The sequence below is a fragment of the Anas acuta genome, chromosome 2 (genome assembly GCF_963932015.1).
Source record: "Anas acuta chromosome 2, bAnaAcu1.1, whole genome shotgun sequence".
NCBI classification, from domain to species: domain Eukaryota; kingdom Metazoa; phylum Chordata; class Aves; order Anseriformes; family Anatidae; genus Anas; species Anas acuta.
Genome location: NC_088980.1, coordinates 89,367,026 through 89,384,980, shown reverse-complemented (window position 1 = coordinate 89,384,980; position 17,955 = coordinate 89,367,026). Strand labels below are relative to the sequence as shown.

Here is a 17,955-nt window from a genome sequence, read left to right as displayed (position 1 = left end):
TTCTAGAAACGAGAACTCTAGTTTGTCTTCAATCTAAATACAAAGCCCACAGGGAGTTTAAATGTGAGATACATGTTTCAAGAGTGTTCTTCAGATTTTCATTCATTTTAAAGACATGGTGCAAGTGATTGAGAGAATATGTTTCTGAGGTACGCCTGATCATCCCCCACCCCAACAGTTTCCCTCAGAGCTTTGAAGATATGATGTGCAAGTGCAGAGCAAGGTTCCAGAAAATGCTGGCAACATGCTGTGGTGTATTTATTTCCTTTGCATGGGCTTATTACCAATTTTGCACATAACTTGTGACCTGCTGCTTCCCTCCATGGCAAGCAACCAAAGGGAATGTACGTCCTTAACAAGAAACAATCCATTTTGCAAATGGATTTCAGAACAACTTTTACAGTCAGCAGGATTCTAAGCATTAATGCAGTGAAGATGCCCAGGAAACATACCCTGCTACATATTTTTGGGTGTTAAGTACTTAAAAAAAGAGACATATTGGCTATCATTAGGCACAGGCCATAATGAGGTTGTTTCTGCCATTTGTTGCTAGACAGCACCCTAAAACTGTTCAGTGAGATTATCTGAATAACTGTCTTTAAAAAGCAGCTGTTGACCAGATGTTTTATAGTCCTTACAGCATACTTACAGGTAGTTATACTCCTTTTTTTTTTCCAGACACAGAAAGACAGAGTACAGATAGGTTTGAAATCTGACAATCTGACTTCAAGTAGATTCACACAATTGCCTTCCATAAAAACAGAAGATTGCAAAATAAGGTCTACACAAAGTGATCACATTGAAACATATGTGTGCTAATTACTTTTGAATATGTTATGAAGATACCTCTCATGCCTCTCACTAGCCACTGTGAATATGGAACTGCTTAATCTATGATCACTTTTCTGTGATTCCAGAAATGTCTGTTTACAACACTAGGATTGATTCCCCTTATTCTGTAAGGAAAATAATAAAAAAGATAATAATAATCAAAAATCCACTAGAAAAATATTGAAGACGTAAATTATCCAAACATTGTTTTATGGGCTTGTTTTAACGAACGTAATGATTTAATTGTCAGAGCAGATAATGTGCCATGCAAAACTGAGATGGGTATAAGACCCTTATAAAGGGAATGGATTCAAAAAGGGCATTTGGAAATCATGTTTAACAAGGTTTAGTTATCAATTTTTATGTAACCCTGTCTGTTCCCTCATTATGTGGGTTGACAATTTATTTGGAAGAGCAAAGCTGCCTAGGACTTCCAGAATATAGGTGCAGATATTGAATTTTTGAAGCTATGTTTTTTTTTGTGCAAAGGCAATTTTGAAGAGACCCTCAGACAAGAAGGTTTGTAGGCCTGATGCTTTCAAATGGCAGAAAATTCAGATTGGGAGGGAAATCTGGAGGAGATGGTCCAGCCTCATATTTAAGGAGGGCCAACATTAATCCTAGGTTTGGTTCCTTAGAGCCTCATCGAGTTGAGTTTTGAACAGGGGTAGAGATTTTATGGGCTCTCTGGGCAACATGTTTAAGTGTGTGACCACTTTCATAATCATTTCCTTTCCTAATATCTAATCAGAATTTCCCACGTTGCAACATGTGCTTCTTGCCCACATCCTGTCAGTGTTCATTTCCAAGAAGAGCCTGGCTTCATCTCCTCAACTCCCTCCCTCTAGGCACCTGAAGAGAGCAATAAACCTCTGAGGAGCAATCTCTTCTTAAAGATAAATAAAAAAAAGACTCAGTTCTCTCGGGCTACTTTTGGAGTATTGCTCTGAGCATGGGACAACTTGTGTGAGCATTGAGATACTGGCAAAGAGCTATGGGCATTACAAGCATCCAGTTTAGAAATACGGAGTTGGTCAAGAACCCAGGGTACTACACAGCTAGCATTAGGAAAATATTTTTACCTCTTTATCCTTGCAAGCCTAGAAATGTGAAATTAAACTCTCAGATTGGGAAATTCCAAATTAAGGGACTACGAAAATAATTTTTTAAAAGCTATTTCCCAAGTATCCCCCTCTATTCAGCATGAAAAATAAGTATCTAGAAGGGTAAAAATTTCACCTGGAAATCTTTTTGAAGGCTGACTGTGGTGTCCCACTGCAGCAGTTGCACCAGAGATGGTTCAATGTCCATGGGCTCCTCTTTGTCTTGGGGTCAATCCAATTCCATGGGCTCAACACCTTTGTGAGGAGGGTTACCTCCATTATCTTCTGGTGGGCCGGTCTCCAGCAGTTCTGGGTCAGTAGTGGCTTGTCTTGTGAAAACAATTCTGTCCCACATGGTCCTCCTCCTGCAAAACCTTTCCACTAATTCCTTCTCCTTTTGGTTTCTTGTTCAGAGAAGCATTATTTTGGGAAAAAGAAGATTCCTAAAAGCTACAAGGGTTATTTCCCCCTACTGCATGCCTATAGCTGACAGTCCTTGAACACGATAGCCAGATTGCATGCGTGTTCGGGTGTGTTAACTTTTCCAAGAGCTCTGGTAATCCCAGGCATTTGGTAAAAGAGGAAGTGCCATGTGGAAAGGTATTTGACAAACATATGATATGAACCCCTCATTTCCATCTTACCATGTGCATAAACTATAGCAATGCCCCTTTGTGTGCAGAAAGGCTCTAGAATAACATGGAAGCAAGTGAAGCATGGAAAGGCCTTAATTTGGCTCAACAGGGGGCCCTTCTACAAGAGTTAGAGAAAGGCACTCAGTATCAGGAACAAAGAGGCACAGGCTTATGGTTTTCTTTGACATAGCAGAACAACCTTTATCATAAATACAGGCACTACATAAAAATATAAGGAAGATGAATAGAGGTATGGCCAGATTTGGTCACAGCAGAAATATGGAGGAAGCCTGGCAGCAAAAAAACTAATACTCATCCCACTGCAAAGATTCTGCATCAGCAACAGGATGAGATGAAAACACATCTGTGTGGGTACATTTGTGTGTACACACATGTATTTAAGCACCTGCTCTAAACAAAAGTCTGCTCTCTACTTGTCTACTTCATCTAGGCCTCCCTGATGAAGAAGAAATGTATCAGATATATAGACCAGGCACAGAAATTATATGCAAAAATACCATTATCACTGTTGTCATATTGCTCCCCCCGCAAAAACAAACAAACAAACAAAAAACTATCAAATGTAAGGGGAAATCATGGAGCTGATTCATGCAGAGCCCAGCACAAGACAAGAGGCTCATGTCCACATTCACATTCACATCTTTGGCTCCGTGCAAGTCCATTTTGCCAGTAGTCATGGAGTAAGGGCTTGCCCTTCTGCTGCTGAAGTTGTATTCCAATCAAAAGCCCAACCTCAAAATAGCAACTAATTTTATGTATTGACTTTCTCATAAAGTGACAGGCAGTAAGTAGGATCATCTGTGGATCTCTCTCAGCTATCTGTCTTCTTCAATGGTTGGCTCACGTGTACTTTCTTGCAGAGCTTCTGCCTGCAGTCAGTGTCAGTACATGAACATAAATGGATGTTTACCTGTGAACTACTAACACAAAAATCAGCTTGTATGTTTGTCACTGGTCCCTGCTATTCAAAGAATTAAAGTAACGTTAGACATTGGCACTGTGGACAATCTCAGTTAAAAGAGAAAGTCTAGTGTAGGCATTTCAGTTTCACCAACGTCAGACTACAGCAGAATACCTACGAGGACATGTACCCGTGTACTTGCTGAGGAGACCTCACCGAGATCATCCATCTGTTCTTTGAGGTAATTGCAAGGCCATCTTTCAGAGTAGTTATACAAATATTGGAAAGCTAAATCGACTTTTACCTTTATTTTCTACTGTTGCTGGTATTAACAACAGAAATAGGATGTTATAGTATACCTGTACATTTGGAAATGCATACATACACTCTGAATTTTAGCATTCTTTTCCTCGGTACTTTTACTTCTCTCAGTAAGAGTTTTAATAACAGCCTTAGAAAGACAAGACAGAGTTTGCTGAAGATTAACAATCAGCAGTCAGAGACTATCACAACACAACTGTAATTGAAAAGGATTCCTGAATAGCTCCCACACACGTACTAGTCTCCAGAAGTCAGGCACTTGAGGGTCTCTGTATTCCTGGCATAAAAATAAAAGACAGTGGAAGGCTTGCACTTGTTCTCTGCTCTAAAAAGTATCAGATAGAACGATTATTTTTTGAAGTCCCAGCTTACTTTCACAGTGGTTGCTGCTGCAGAAATGCCAGTGTTTTCTTGTCCAGCTGGGCTGAGGTGCAAACTGAATTCTTTCAGTCTCCCGTAATGGCTACTAATGGGATGGGTGCATTGCGTTGCAGACACTGCAGATGTGAAAAGCAGCATTAGTCTAGGACAGGTGCATGGTGTAGGTTATGTGCCAGTGATAACTGATAAAAAGATAAGATAAAAAGATTAAAGGATAAGTAAGGAATCTGACAGGAATTATCATATAAACAAAGGAACAATTTTAAATATAACAACTTCAAAATATTTAATGGAAATTAGTTCTTTTTCACATAGAGGTCAGTAGGAGTTTGGGGCAAGTACTTCCAGACTGCAAAGCCAAAAATGCATCCTACCAATAGAGCTTTTTCAAAACTCTTGTTATGCCACTAAATACTGATGCAAACATATACAATGGACAGCCACAGTTCAGAAACACCTGGTAAGTTAACTTTGGGCTTAAGGTCCCTAATACTTGACAAATTTGAGTTTACAAGTGGTGCGTGTGGACAATTTTGAATTTGTATAGATGAGCAATCGTGAAAGCAAGGTGACAAATTTCCTGGGAAAATCCTTCAGTGACAGGAGAGCAAGCGAATCGTGACTGATGTGGCCACAAATCACCACATGGGAGCCACATCACAGCACTGCTGTGCCAGCAGCTCCTGCCAGCTGTTGGTGTACTACAGGTAGTAACCCCAGTGGCTTCATTGCAAACCAGGTTTTTCTAAAGGAAAGGATAGAAAAATACCTTAAAACAAAGCATCTGCTCAGAGGGCACTATAAGTTAGAAATCTGGAAGAAGCTCACTTAGCTACGACAGAATAAAAGAAATCCAGCAAATTGCTTTAAACGCAGCAAAAAGGGCGTGTACATTTATATTTAACATCATCCTAGTCCTTACTATGTTTATGTTTACATTAGCATCTGCTGTGACAGTCTTTTTCTATATATGGGACCCCGTAGGCCTTGAGACAGTCTGATTTCCCGCTCCAATAACTAGCTCCTCTCTGGAACGAGGGAGTCCTCTTGTTTTTGTCAGTTCTTGGGCTTTTGCCCTTCTAGACAAAACCAGTCCAATAGTCTCAGCAGGAAATCATGCCAGTACTCTGAGAGCCAGTTGGTCTTCTATTATCCTATTCCTGTGGAATGGCTTATCTTGAGTCATTGTTTCCTTGCAGCCTCTTTTTAGACTAAATCAATGCACTCATACAGTAACTGCCCTATAACAAAGTCAACAGTGTATTTATGCATTATTATGGCCCACTATTATCCATCACAACAGTTAACAACTTTTCTGATTTCTGTCACTGTAGAGATGACAGAAGTTAATTTAATAGTTTTTGCCTTAGGCCCAAAATATCTTGGCTGAACTGGGAAAAAAAAAATCTTTTAGAGAGATACCCAAAGCTTAAAAATTTTTTGGAAGATGTGATCAAATACTTCATAAAAACAATGTGTAATGAGACAAAGAAGTACAACCAGAAGATGAAAGACTGGGCAGCCTGTTTCTTCAAGAGATAGGAACGTGATACGTGAGACAATAAATACTATTAGAAAATAATTTCAACAACAAAGTAATAAAAAGGATCAGGAAGAATACCCTGGAGATCATCTTGACTGTATCTGGTTTCAACATCAATCCATGAGTGCACTGATCTTACTCACTCCTGTCCTAAAGCTGCCCCCTTCAAATAATATCCAGCTCTGTGTAACCCAGTAACCCACCACACCCCCTCTCTGCCAATTAAATAGCTTAAAGTCGTTTATTTAGTCTCCTAAATCTTCAAGATAAAAGGTCTCTTCTGCAACTACTCAAGGTTTTTAGATACAAAAGATCCAAGTTTTGTTCCATGTACTAGGCCTGGAGTATCCTTGGCCAAGGACACCCTCAGCATACAGTCACGGTGACGGGAAGTGCTGAAAGAGACAGGATGAGACTGCTTATACGGACTCCATCCTTGATTCACATTTCTTATCTGGGGGCTTTCTCGCTCTGTAGAAAGCAAGCAGAACCTCGTCAGGACAGGAGGCAGCCACCACTGACCATAGCAATGGTGGGTCCCCAACTGGGGCAGGATTTCCAGCCACCATTTCACATTTTCTGGACTTCTCAGGGCAGATTAAAATGTTTTCTTAAGGTTTCCTTAAGTAACTGGAAAAGGAGGATGTTGAAAGAATTTTCTAGATCACTAGGAAAAGGATTTACAGGAGAAAGAAGCTTTTTTAAACTAATGTAGCCTACCCCAAGCTGCTAAATCTGTATGCCATAGGAAGAAAAATTACACAAGGCTTGCCTCTTCTCCTTCCATAGATCGTTTAATAATAGAGGGATTGCTAATGGAATAAAAATACCAATCAGAAGTGTGACTGAAGAACTATGAATAGGTGATAAAAATAGAAACATTTTGTATTGAATGTGAGCTTTTGGGAACAAAACTCTAGTATTTGAATGAGGCAGGTATAGAGCTTAAACATGTCCAGAGAGCTTCAGCTCATCCAAAGTTTCCTAGGCATTAGGATCAGGATCTTGTTACAAATGAAAGTTTTTGGTGGTGGTGGTGTTTTTTTTTTTTTTTTTTTTAATTTCTTTCTATCTATTGGCATTCTTAAAATGATATTTTTGTAGTGGATTTCCGCATGGGCAAACCTCCTACTACAGCAGGCTATACCCAGGATGTGTCCAACAGGGTGCTCCCTCATTCAGGGCAGAGAAACAAAAGCTTTAGCTTGGTCATAAGCTCTGCAATGGCATTTTCAAGTGAAGTCAAAAGAGTCAAGTTTTTGTTGGCTCCATTAGCACTGTGTGGCTCTAATTGATACAGGGCTGGTAAACAGATATAGACACTTACTGCCATCATGTGAGATTTAAACTCTGCCTTCTGCTGTTAGCAATCGATAGCCATTAAAAATGATTCTGCAGTTCTGCAGGGTTACACTGGTACTCCATGCATCTTTTAGGCTTTCAGTTTCTCTCTAATTTCCATCCTCCTCAAGTCAATAGAGACATAAAATGTATAAATCTAACTGGCAGGCTTGCAAACTGAGTGGACTGAAAAATAGGTATTTATAGTGTTTATGACAGACAATATGTATGTGGAGCCATATTCAGAAAAAGTGTACTGTGATTACTGACATTTTTACAATTTTACATTTTGTCCAATAAATCTCCTAGTAGAAAAGTTCAGGGAATTTGTTTAAAAACCTTGCTATGTTCATTATTTACAACCACAATTTTTTTTTTTTTTTTTTGGATGATCAGCATAACTGAATCCCTATTTTCCCCTATAACTCTCTAACACTTTCTAACTTTTGTTTCTAACTTCTGAACCTTTCAATGACAAATAAAAACAGTTAAATCACTGTGATCATAACCAGATTATATATGCAGGGAAAACAGCTCCATGTAATCTTATTTTCGGTATTAAATCCTGAAAAATTTGAGAGAGAAAAAAACGTGACAGAAAATTTAGAGAGAAAACAGTGAATGAAAACTTGGAGTTCTGCAAGAGCTGTTGATTAGATAATCAAGTTTCCTGATTTTCCATTGAGGAAAAAGGATAACTTTGGATAAAAGACCATCATTTTTTACTGGTAAAGTGAAACCTGTAAGGTGATACATGTCAAACAAAGAAAAACTAATGACAGAAACAGAAATTTTGACTGGCAGAGCTAAGAACGGTAAGAAGAAATTTGCATATACCAGACATTAATCCTTGCAATAGGATGGCTCATTAGCCATGAGGTAGTTAGTGCAGGAATGGTGATGGAGAAAAGACAGAGGCATAGCACTGATGTTTCTTTTCTAGTTTTGGAAAGAAGCAGAATGAGACGTTCATTTTATAAGATAAAAATAAGCTGTTTACCACTCCACTATGCAGTATTCAATAAGACAGAAGCTATGAAAATAACCAGCAGGCGTGAATATCTTGTACACAAACAAGAAAATCTTGATGGGGGATCCTTGGTCCAGGGAAACAAATTTTTGTTTGACTATACTTTGAATACTACTAGGATTGCAGAATGCAAACATTTTGTCAGTCATTGAGGCTGAGGGGGATAACCCAGTAGACTACAACAGGCTCCTGTTAATCCCCTCCCCCCCCCCCCCCCCCCCAGGTAAATGGAAAAGTTATTATGCTATTGCCCCAGATGGAGTTATTCCAGGACAGTGATATAATTAATGTGGTTTTGGTTTTGTTTTTCTCCTAGGAAATAAGTTCATTTAAACAAATTTCAAATCATTACTTGATAAGAAATCAAAATTGGATTTTTCAGGTAACTAAGCATACAATATACATTAGGCATTCTGGAAGGCATTTAACTCCTCAGAGCACATTTCATTTCAATTTAATACAAATAGATACTATAGACCATCAACAGATCACTTCAAAAACATTAAGAAGTTGTTTTCTGATATGCCATACTCCAGTGGACTAGGATATTGATACAACAATGACTGCCTTAATAGTGGCAAAGTGGACAAGGTACTCTTCTGTTACAATGATGGAGGCTCAATTTCCTTTTTTTTTTTCCATGCAAAGTAAATCCTTTATCACATTTCCAAACTCCTCAAGGCCCCACATGGTCTTGATGCCTGCTTACAAAGGTTGGTTTATACATACAGATTGTGTGCTAGCACATCTTAGATACCGAATAGGTGCAATGAACAGTATTTATTCACACTAAGCAGTGGTTACCTGTTATTTCCTGATCTATCAATTCCCGGGAAAGTTCAGGAAAGACCAGGTAAGAGCAATTGATAATCTATCTCTATTGCAAAAATAAATAAAATATCAGTTACAATAGCAACTGAAACACAAATCTTCCAGTCTTAAAGACTTTCTGTTTTTGTCACAGTCCAAATCTGCCAGTTATGTCCTTCCTTCAGACACACATTTTCTGCCTTCCTTAAGTTTTTGAGAACTACTGACATATAGTCACATCAAAATTTGGTTACTTGCTTGTTCCTGGCCAAAATATAATCTGCCACACACACACAGAGGTAGTAGTACCCGCTGTCACCTGCCTCCCAGCTTCATAAAACCTTGACCCTACGCTCTCTAGTTTGCCTCTAGTGGGTACTCTGCCAGGTGATGATGATTTAACCTCTCCTGTCACCTGTGTGTGGTATCACAGGAGGCTTCTACTTTTCAGAACCTCCTTGATCAGAAGTTAATCAAGCATGTAATATACTACAGTGGGAAATCACCCTTAATCTCTGTGAGAGTTTTCAAGACCTTCTTCTAGAGTTATTGGATTTTTTTTTCCAGGTGTGCTATATGAAAATCTGTGCAAACAAGTACTAGCCATGGGCACATTGCATCGAGATGCAAATGGTATACCAGTAAGTGCTAAAATCCTTGTTTGCATGCACGATAAAATTGTGGCAGTTGTGACTAATCCAACTGACAGATCAGCAGTAAAGAGCCCATTATAATCCAAAAGACAGGCATTTTTAATTGCAGAAATATTTTGTAGCCTCATGTACAAACTTTAAAACTTTGGAGGTGACAGACAGAGAATGCTATCATCATAAGAAATAAAAGTCTCCAAAGTATCATGGTCTACTTCAACTCTAATTACCCTCTGGGCATAACTATATTCATGAGGTTGATCATCGCCAGAAACTTCAGCCAAAAGTTCTTTCCAAAGCTGTGGATAATGTAATTTCTGCCAAGCATAAGTAAAGACTTTGAAAACATATGCCACAAGGCAATTATCCTGCAACCACTGTCCCCTCAGTTAAGAGACCTGAATTGGTTGGTTGCAACATCTGAAATGTTGACAGAGCTGCTCTTAAGGATTATGTATTTTTTAAGAACTCATTTGCTGTGATGCGTTACAAAGCCAAAACATCTCAGAAAAGGATCTTTAGTGGAAAATCCACTAGTAGGCTTTGATAACATAGAAATTTCTGACACTTCTGCACTCAGATTACATTCAGATTTTATAATGGGAGCAAGCAAAGGTTGCCTCTTTTCCTCACTGCTGTAGCAAAATGTTATTTTATACTGTAGTCATACTGAATGCAAGCATCCTTCGGTCTGATTCAATACTGGGCTCTAGATGAGTAACAAGAACTAAATGTTATATAAGCAATTCTGTATCTAATGGTAGTACAGTCTACTCTGAAGTGCACTTAATCTCTAATTACCCAAATTGCAAAGAGGTCTAATGTGATTCAAAGCAGAAGGAAGAAATTCTCTTTCTCCATCAGCTTGTGCTGTGAGGTCAAATTTCAATTCAAACCTGCAGCTCATAAAAGTTTAAGAAAATCTTATGATATCAGAACAAAGAAGTAGTAATTGAAACTCAAATTCTGTTTTCTGCTTACCTGCCAAGTCAACAGAGCTGAGTAGATATAATTGCCTACAAAATTTAATCCATCACCTATTCAAAAATTATACATCCATTTACATGGTCCAAAAACATTATGTCAGAGCAATCAGTTTTAAACCTCCTTTTTCTGAGAGAGTTCTTGAACTCTTATCATGAGTACGGGTATTAGCGGTAGTATCTCACACTCCTTTTGAAGTACTACCATTACCTATAATTTTCCATATTGTAGCAGTCTAAATGAAGAAATCACTTATGAAAGTATTTGGCTCCCTTGAATTTGCTGCTGGGTTTCAAAAGCTGCAGTCTCTAAAACACAGACTTCTAAATTTGACCTTTTTTTTTTCTTCCAAGTTCAGTTTTTCTAGGTCTCAAATACATATCGGAAGATATGTCAATAAGCAAAATGCATATAATAAGTAATTATTTTAATAATAATAATAATAAACATGAACATTTCACGCTCTGTTATGTCCTTACCTCAAGATTGTCTTGGCTTTCCAATATGTTACCTCCACAGCTTGACAGAAAGTGAATTTTCTGTCCTATTAATACCTTTGAGGTATTAGACATGCCCCAGGGTCTCAATTAAGACAAGGAAAATAAAGAATGTCAAACTTTTTCTCCAGGACTTTTGCAAACAGCGCTGGTTTTAGTTTTCTCCTCAAAACAATCCAAATCAGTTCTAGTTACTTCAAATTCTGAAACTTGATTCCATAATCACCCACCCCACACAATTTTTTCTGCTCTTTAACATTCTGTGTTTTCTGATGACTTGCACATTCAAGTTCTCCCTTTTATAGCACTTACTTTTGCCTGTGCCAGTAACCATAGAACCTAGTCAGAAAATTTTCTGCATGAACTAGAAAAGAGTATCAGTTTATATGTCTTACTTGCTAACCAGCAGTAATTTCTGTATTAGATATTAAGTTGACATTAGAAAGTCACTATTTCAGTCCAATGGGCCTGTATGCGATTACTCATTTTTGGAGCCCAGGGATGCACAGTGGTATGTGGCAGGAAATTAGCATTGTCTCATCAGGGCCGTGTTCTGATGGACGTGCTTACTCCTAGATTAGCATTCAGGCATTGGAGACCTCAAAAGAAAATGTATAGAACATGCTCAATGAACTCCTGGAACCTATTGCCAAAAAATTAATGGAAACATAGGACAAATAATAACTAGAACCTCCATCATGATGAAAGAGAGAATTTGTATGGTTTTACTCATTTCAGATAAGCAAACCTCTACCTACCGGGAGTTAGAAAGTCCTCTCCAGGACACTTATTTTTTTCTTCGGACTTTGCAAGAAATATACCCCAGAACTCCAAAAAGATGGCAGTGTTGTCAGGAACAATAGGAGGAGTCAGGAGTTGGACTTGATGATCCTTATGGATCCCTTCCAACTTGGGATATTCTATGATTCCATGATCTGTGCAACTCTTTTTAACTTTCTTGTAAATTGGGATCCTTATATTCAGAAAACACACACATTTTTTGCATTGCAGTAAGCCAGTTTTCACTCCAAAATTACACCCTTTTCACTGCCAAGGAGAAAGTTAAGCTGTTAACAGCCTGGCTGTGGAGACCACAGAGCTATTTCACCCTCTATCTTCCTATTTTCTCTTCTCAGTTTCATCAGTTGGGGATAGATGGCATTCAACTCAGCCTGTATCTGGTGACCCAGTTTATTAAGAAAGAATAACTTCATCAGGGTGGACAAGGAGAGACCGAAAAAGGAGGAGAAAATTCCAAGTTTAACTAAATGTGATATCTGTGAGATACCTGATTACCAGGAAAGTGACCAACATTACATCTTGTCAAGACCCTACCACCACCACCACCCACTAAACCATGTCCCTAAGCACCACGTCCAACCTCTCCTTGAACACCCCCAGGGATGGTGACTCCACCACCTCCTTGGGCAACCCATTCCAACACCTGACTGCTCTTTCTGAGCAGAAATGTCTCCTCATTTCCAACCTCAACCTCCCCTGGCACAACTTGAGGCCATTCCCTCTAGTCCTATCACTATTTACCTGTGAAAAGAGTCCAACCTCTAGCTCCCCACACCTTCTTTCCAGGCAGTTGTAGAGAGCAATAAGGTCTCCCTTGAGCCTCTTCTCCAGACCAAACAACCCCAGCTCCCTCAGCCATTCCTCACAGGACTTGTGCTCCAAGCCCTTCACCAGCTTTGTAGCCCTTCTCTGGACATCTTCCAGGCCCTCTCTGTCCTTCTTGTAGTGAGGGGCCCAAAGCTGAACACAGTGCTTGAGGTGTGGCCTCACCAGAGCTGAGTACAGGGGGATGATCACCTTCCTGGGTCTGCTGGCCACACTGTTGCTGATACAAGCCAGGATGCCATTGGCCTTTTTGGACACTTGGGCATGCTGCCAGCTCATGTTCAGGCAAGTGTTGACCAACACCCCCAGATGCACTCTACATCAGTGGCAAGGATTTGCAAAATTCTCCCAGCTGATAACTGAAATACTTCTTACCAAGGTTTTATACAACATAAAGCTCAGTATAGACATCTCTACAAAATTCAAAGACATGAGAAGACTCTCTGTACTTTCACTGGGGTAGGCAGGATTAAAAAATTATTTGGCATCTCATCTGCAGCCTCCCAGCCTGTTTTGGTCTTTGCCCTCATCAACACTGGTAGTACTGTATCCATTTTTTTAACAAGGGTATGAAGTGTTACCTGAAGGAACCTCAGGACACCCCTAATGCTACTTTATGTGATGAACAGGGAAAAGCAAGCCTTTACCAAGGAGAACTGACGCAACCAGCCATTTCTGTTTCCACCACTGCTTTAACAATTGATGTTATGAATGCCAGAAATTTGATGGTCCTCCCCCCAACCAGAGGATGAGGAATCCAGACTCCTTCAGCTCAAGACAGAGGTATAACACCAGCCGAACCACAGCTTAGCTGGTGCACCTCAGCAGGGACTTTACACAGCCTAACAAGAGGTGATTCCCCCTCTGCCACACACTGCTGCGATTTGTGATCGTCTGAAGGCAGCAAGGCCCAGAAGAGCCATTGGAATAAATCCTTTCTGTGAGCCTTGGGACTTCATGAGCTTACGATGCCTCAACACAGTAAGCTGTGTTTGTAGAAGTGGGCTGTAAGTGTACAAAGCAGGTAACTTAAATGGTTTAACTTTCTTCTCAAGACCCGTATCCTGGTGTTTTTCTTCTTCTGTCTCATCACGGGTTGCAGAACTCAAACTCTGAAAGATAAAAAGAGCAGTAAGTATTGTTATTAGGACACTACTATCTCCTTTACCAATAAATAACTTGCACAAGTTAAACCACTCGTGTAACCATCTCATTGCCTTTCTGCCTTGCAAAAATATGCTTAGAAGGCAAAATGATAGTGGATTACAAAATCCATTTGCCTATTCAAAAATCCACTTGTGAAATGCCATAAGCACAAATATACACACAGACGCACTCCCCACAAACAATTTATATAATGTTGCTGAGAGGCATTTTAAAATACAAATATTTATCTTTTACATATTTTAACATAAATCCTGCCATCAGATTATCTAATATCAAGTGATCACAACTTCATGAATGCCCTCATTACCTTTAGAAAGATTTATAACATATTATCGAATAATAAGCAACTAAGATGTTCCTTCTGCATGCCAACCAATCCATTCCTACCACAGGAAAACAAACAAACAAACAAACAAACAAACCCTGCACGTGGTGTAACTTAATGTTGCATGGCAGATGTAGGTTTGGACAAGGAATTAGTACGTAAGGCAAAATTGTACTTGCAGGATACTTCTTGTACCAGTAGTTCTTAAGACTGGCCATTTACTAGTTTCTAGTAAGCTATCTATCACTTACCACTGTTTGTCTTTGAAGATGTGGCAAAGAATTTTGTTAAAGTGTTAGAGTTTCTACTAAAATGTTATTTTTCCATGAGGAAATTTAACAGTTGTCACATTCCATAGTCAAAAACCAAAGATGGCAATTGTCTGCTTCAGGTTGTTTTGTTTGCAGACTTTGCAACGTTTTTGTTTCTAAAGAGATGTAGAATTTCCAGACAATATACTTTTGGATGCTAGCTGTGTTCCATCCCACGTGTTTGAAATCTGAACACATTTGAGACAACCTTTCTGGAAGCAAGGATTCCCCCTTAGTTTTGAGGTTATATGATGTGCTGTCCATTTCTGAAAGAGAATTCCCCAGTGAAAGTGGTGAGGTTAAAATGATTTAGGGCCTCTGTGTCAGAGAAACAATTCCATTTTTCCATCATGTTTTACATTTCAATAGTTATCTTTGGGGCTTTGGTTCAGTATCACTGAAGTCCATCAGGCTCTTTCCATTGCTCACAGAGCCAATAGCATCAAATTTTCATTTGGCTCTGGTCACTACTGCCTGATATTTAATATAACTTCTTTATCATAATACTCCCTGCTAGCTTTATTCAGATCATAACTGTTGACACTTTTATCATTTAGATTTTTATTTATTAACCTGCTCAGCTATTGTTCCCTATATTAACACAGCGTACTTGTGAGGTGTTCCAGACAAACCTATGTTAAAGGCAGTCTACTTTATATTCAAATATTGATAGGTATCTTAGCATTTTGCAAGAGGTTTCTTTCTTTCTTGACTCTGGTATGAGGTCAATAATTTTCCATAAGTTTATGTGGGGAAAAAGTTTGTTGAAACGATATCCAGGGCCTCTTTTTAACAATAATTTTCCTTTGGTATATCTTGCCAAGATTATTTAAGCCTCCCAGTGCATATTTATAGGAAGTTTGGACAAGGATGGAAGGAGGATTCATTTTTTGAGCTCTCGTTCGAGAGTCTGGGTACTTCATTGCTTTATTAAAAAGCAGAATTTTCGCCCTGCTGTAGCTTTTGGATACCTGCACGAAACGTCTTTTCACAGGTTACTGCAAGGCTTTTAGTACAAACATACATATCCACTATGCAGTCACGGCACAACCCAGATAAATTCCGTGCCTTTGTGGTGATGGACACACTCCAGAGCTTTTTCCACCAGCTGGGCCCATACCCGAATTCTGCCTGGTTCTGGTGTGAGCGCCCTGTATTGGGCAGAAGACATTGCTGTTTACTGGAGGCTACGAAATGGCTTTGACCTCACCTTTGCCTTTCTCTGTCCACTTTCGATTGCCATTGGTTTTCACGGATATTTTTCAAGGATATTTCTTTTCCTCTGAAACTGCTGCTGCTCTTCTCGTATTACCTTAAGTATGGATCACATGGGGGAAAATATGTACAACTTAAGACTGGTCATTTTGTCTGCTGTCTAGGCAGAGGGATCCAAACGCCCACCTAGAGAGGGCCATAAACTCATTTGTTGGATTTTAACCTTTGCTTAAAGAATGTTTGGCCATCATTACAGAAATAACATCATAGGATGTGTCCAGTGACCCTGAAAGGATCTCACCTTCCATGGTGCTTCCATACCATCTGGAAATGGAAATGCCCCATGGCGTTTTCCAGATAGACCAAGAGAAATAATAAACAAAAGACCCTTGACTCAGCCCAAGCAACAAAGCAAGAGCTTGGTGCAGCAGCGGGGAGGAGAAGAGCCCCCTCTGAATACCGGGAACAGAAAAGCAGTGCTCTGTGCAATACCTGTGCCGATAGACGTGTCCTGCTCAAAAATAATCCACGAGGAGCTGGGAGCAGTGGCCCTCACTGGCATGACACCTCATGTAGACTGTGCTCCTTTCGGGGTTTCCCAGCAGAGGTCTGTCTCATCAGATAGCTGAGTAACGCGGTGCAGCTGTCAGTCTTCATTTCCTGTGAAGAAACTCGCAAGAGGTGAAGACTCAAGACCAGCCCTCTCCCTTTTCCAAACTGCATTCCCATCAGAAAACTTGGAGAAGTTACGATAGGAAAAAAAAAAAAAACGTATTTTTTTTTCTTTAGTTGTGTGTTCTCAGAGTCAAACTGTTATGAAGGGTCTATAAACCAGGGCATGCAGCTGTGCAATGGATAAGCTGTAAAGTTATTTGCTCCCTGACTGCAGTCCAGAGGCTCCTCTGTGACAACATATGAGTTCTGACCGGGCACCGGGTCTGAAAAATATATGTATGCATTGTCATTGCACATCTGGAATTCAGAATTACTAATGGATATACTGTGATAGAAAAGAAAAGTGTCTGGCCAATAAACTTGTTTTATATATTTATTTTAAAAAGCATTACCACATTTCTGGCTAGTAGCCTTTCATCCTCTAGACTTTACACCAGTGCATCTGGAATGCTAAGCAGCTCTTTTGGGGATGTAGCCATATTCCAAAAGGCACTCTTTATATTTAAAATAACTTCAGAAACTAATTAAAAGAAGGAAGGTGGTGCCTTTCCCTAGGGAGGCTTACATGCCTGGTATTTTATATCAGCTTCTACATCCTCAGAAACCTCAGGTGAAAACTCTCTCAGACTCTCAGTTACCCTATTTTATCCCCCAGGATGCTACTATAAACGTACCTATCTGTCTCGGAATGATGTATTTTGACCTGTTAATATGCACAACACCAGAGACCAAATGCGTACGAACAGTGTGCTGCAGGACTAGCAGGGGAAATCTAAGCATTTCACATTTCTGTGTGATATTTTGAGCCCTGCTCCTCACCACAGCCACTGAACCTGCGGGCAGGGCAGGTGCCAGAATTGCCGTGCTTCTTCTCAGTAGGCTCAGAGATCCTCTGGTTGCCGACTCGGTCTCTCAGAAGCTTTGGAAAATTGCAAGAGAGAAAGAACCAGACCCCAGCGATCAGGGCAAATGGCAAGAACATCACCTGTCCAGTGGCCACCAGCAAATTATGCAGCCGGGTGATGCATGCGATGTATTTCAGCCACGTTAAAGGCACGTCTCGCTTCACTGGCCACCTTTACAGTTTGGAAGCACTGGCAGACACAGCAAGTATTTCACGTCTTGATGCAGAGGTGATATGAAATGCTCTTCCGCATACAGGTAGTCATTCATTTTATTTATATTTGCTGCTATAAATCCCATCCCTTACACAAAGTGCTCTGAGCACAGAATATTTTCAAGACAGGAACCAACCCAGAGCCAAAGGCAGCGAGCAGTAACCCTTTATGCTTAGTGAGGATTTGTAGGGCTGGATTACTGAAATCCTTGAGAACCAGAGACACATTTTCATTTTCCTCACTCGAGATTAGGAACTGGATTCAAACTGCAAAAGAAGGGGTAAAAGATCACTTTGTTATGCTCAGACCACCCAGATGGTTTAATAATAGCCGTTTTGTAGTCCACCTGCCGGCTTTGCAGGTACTTAGGGGATATGAGAAAAAACAACCCACGAGTCCCCTTCCCACCCATTTCTCACCAAAGCTCCCATCATTGGCTCCATGAACAAAAACAGAACCAGCACAGTCAG

The 17,955-nt window shown here is 39.9% G+C and overlaps 1 long non-coding RNA gene across 1 annotated transcript; it reads right to left on the bottom strand.

Annotated features, from left to right (window-relative positions):
- Window positions 1-2,744: 2,744 nt before the first annotated feature.
- On the bottom strand, window positions 2,745-9,317 carry LOC137850762 (uncharacterized). The gene is made up of 3 exons (XR_011092794.1): window positions 9,172-9,317; window positions 4,185-4,309; window positions 2,745-4,089 (listed from the first exon to the last, which is right to left on the bottom strand). It is a non-coding gene; the product is annotated as an uncharacterized lncRNA (long non-coding RNA).
- Between the last annotated feature and the right edge of the window lie 8,638 nt (window positions 9,318-17,955).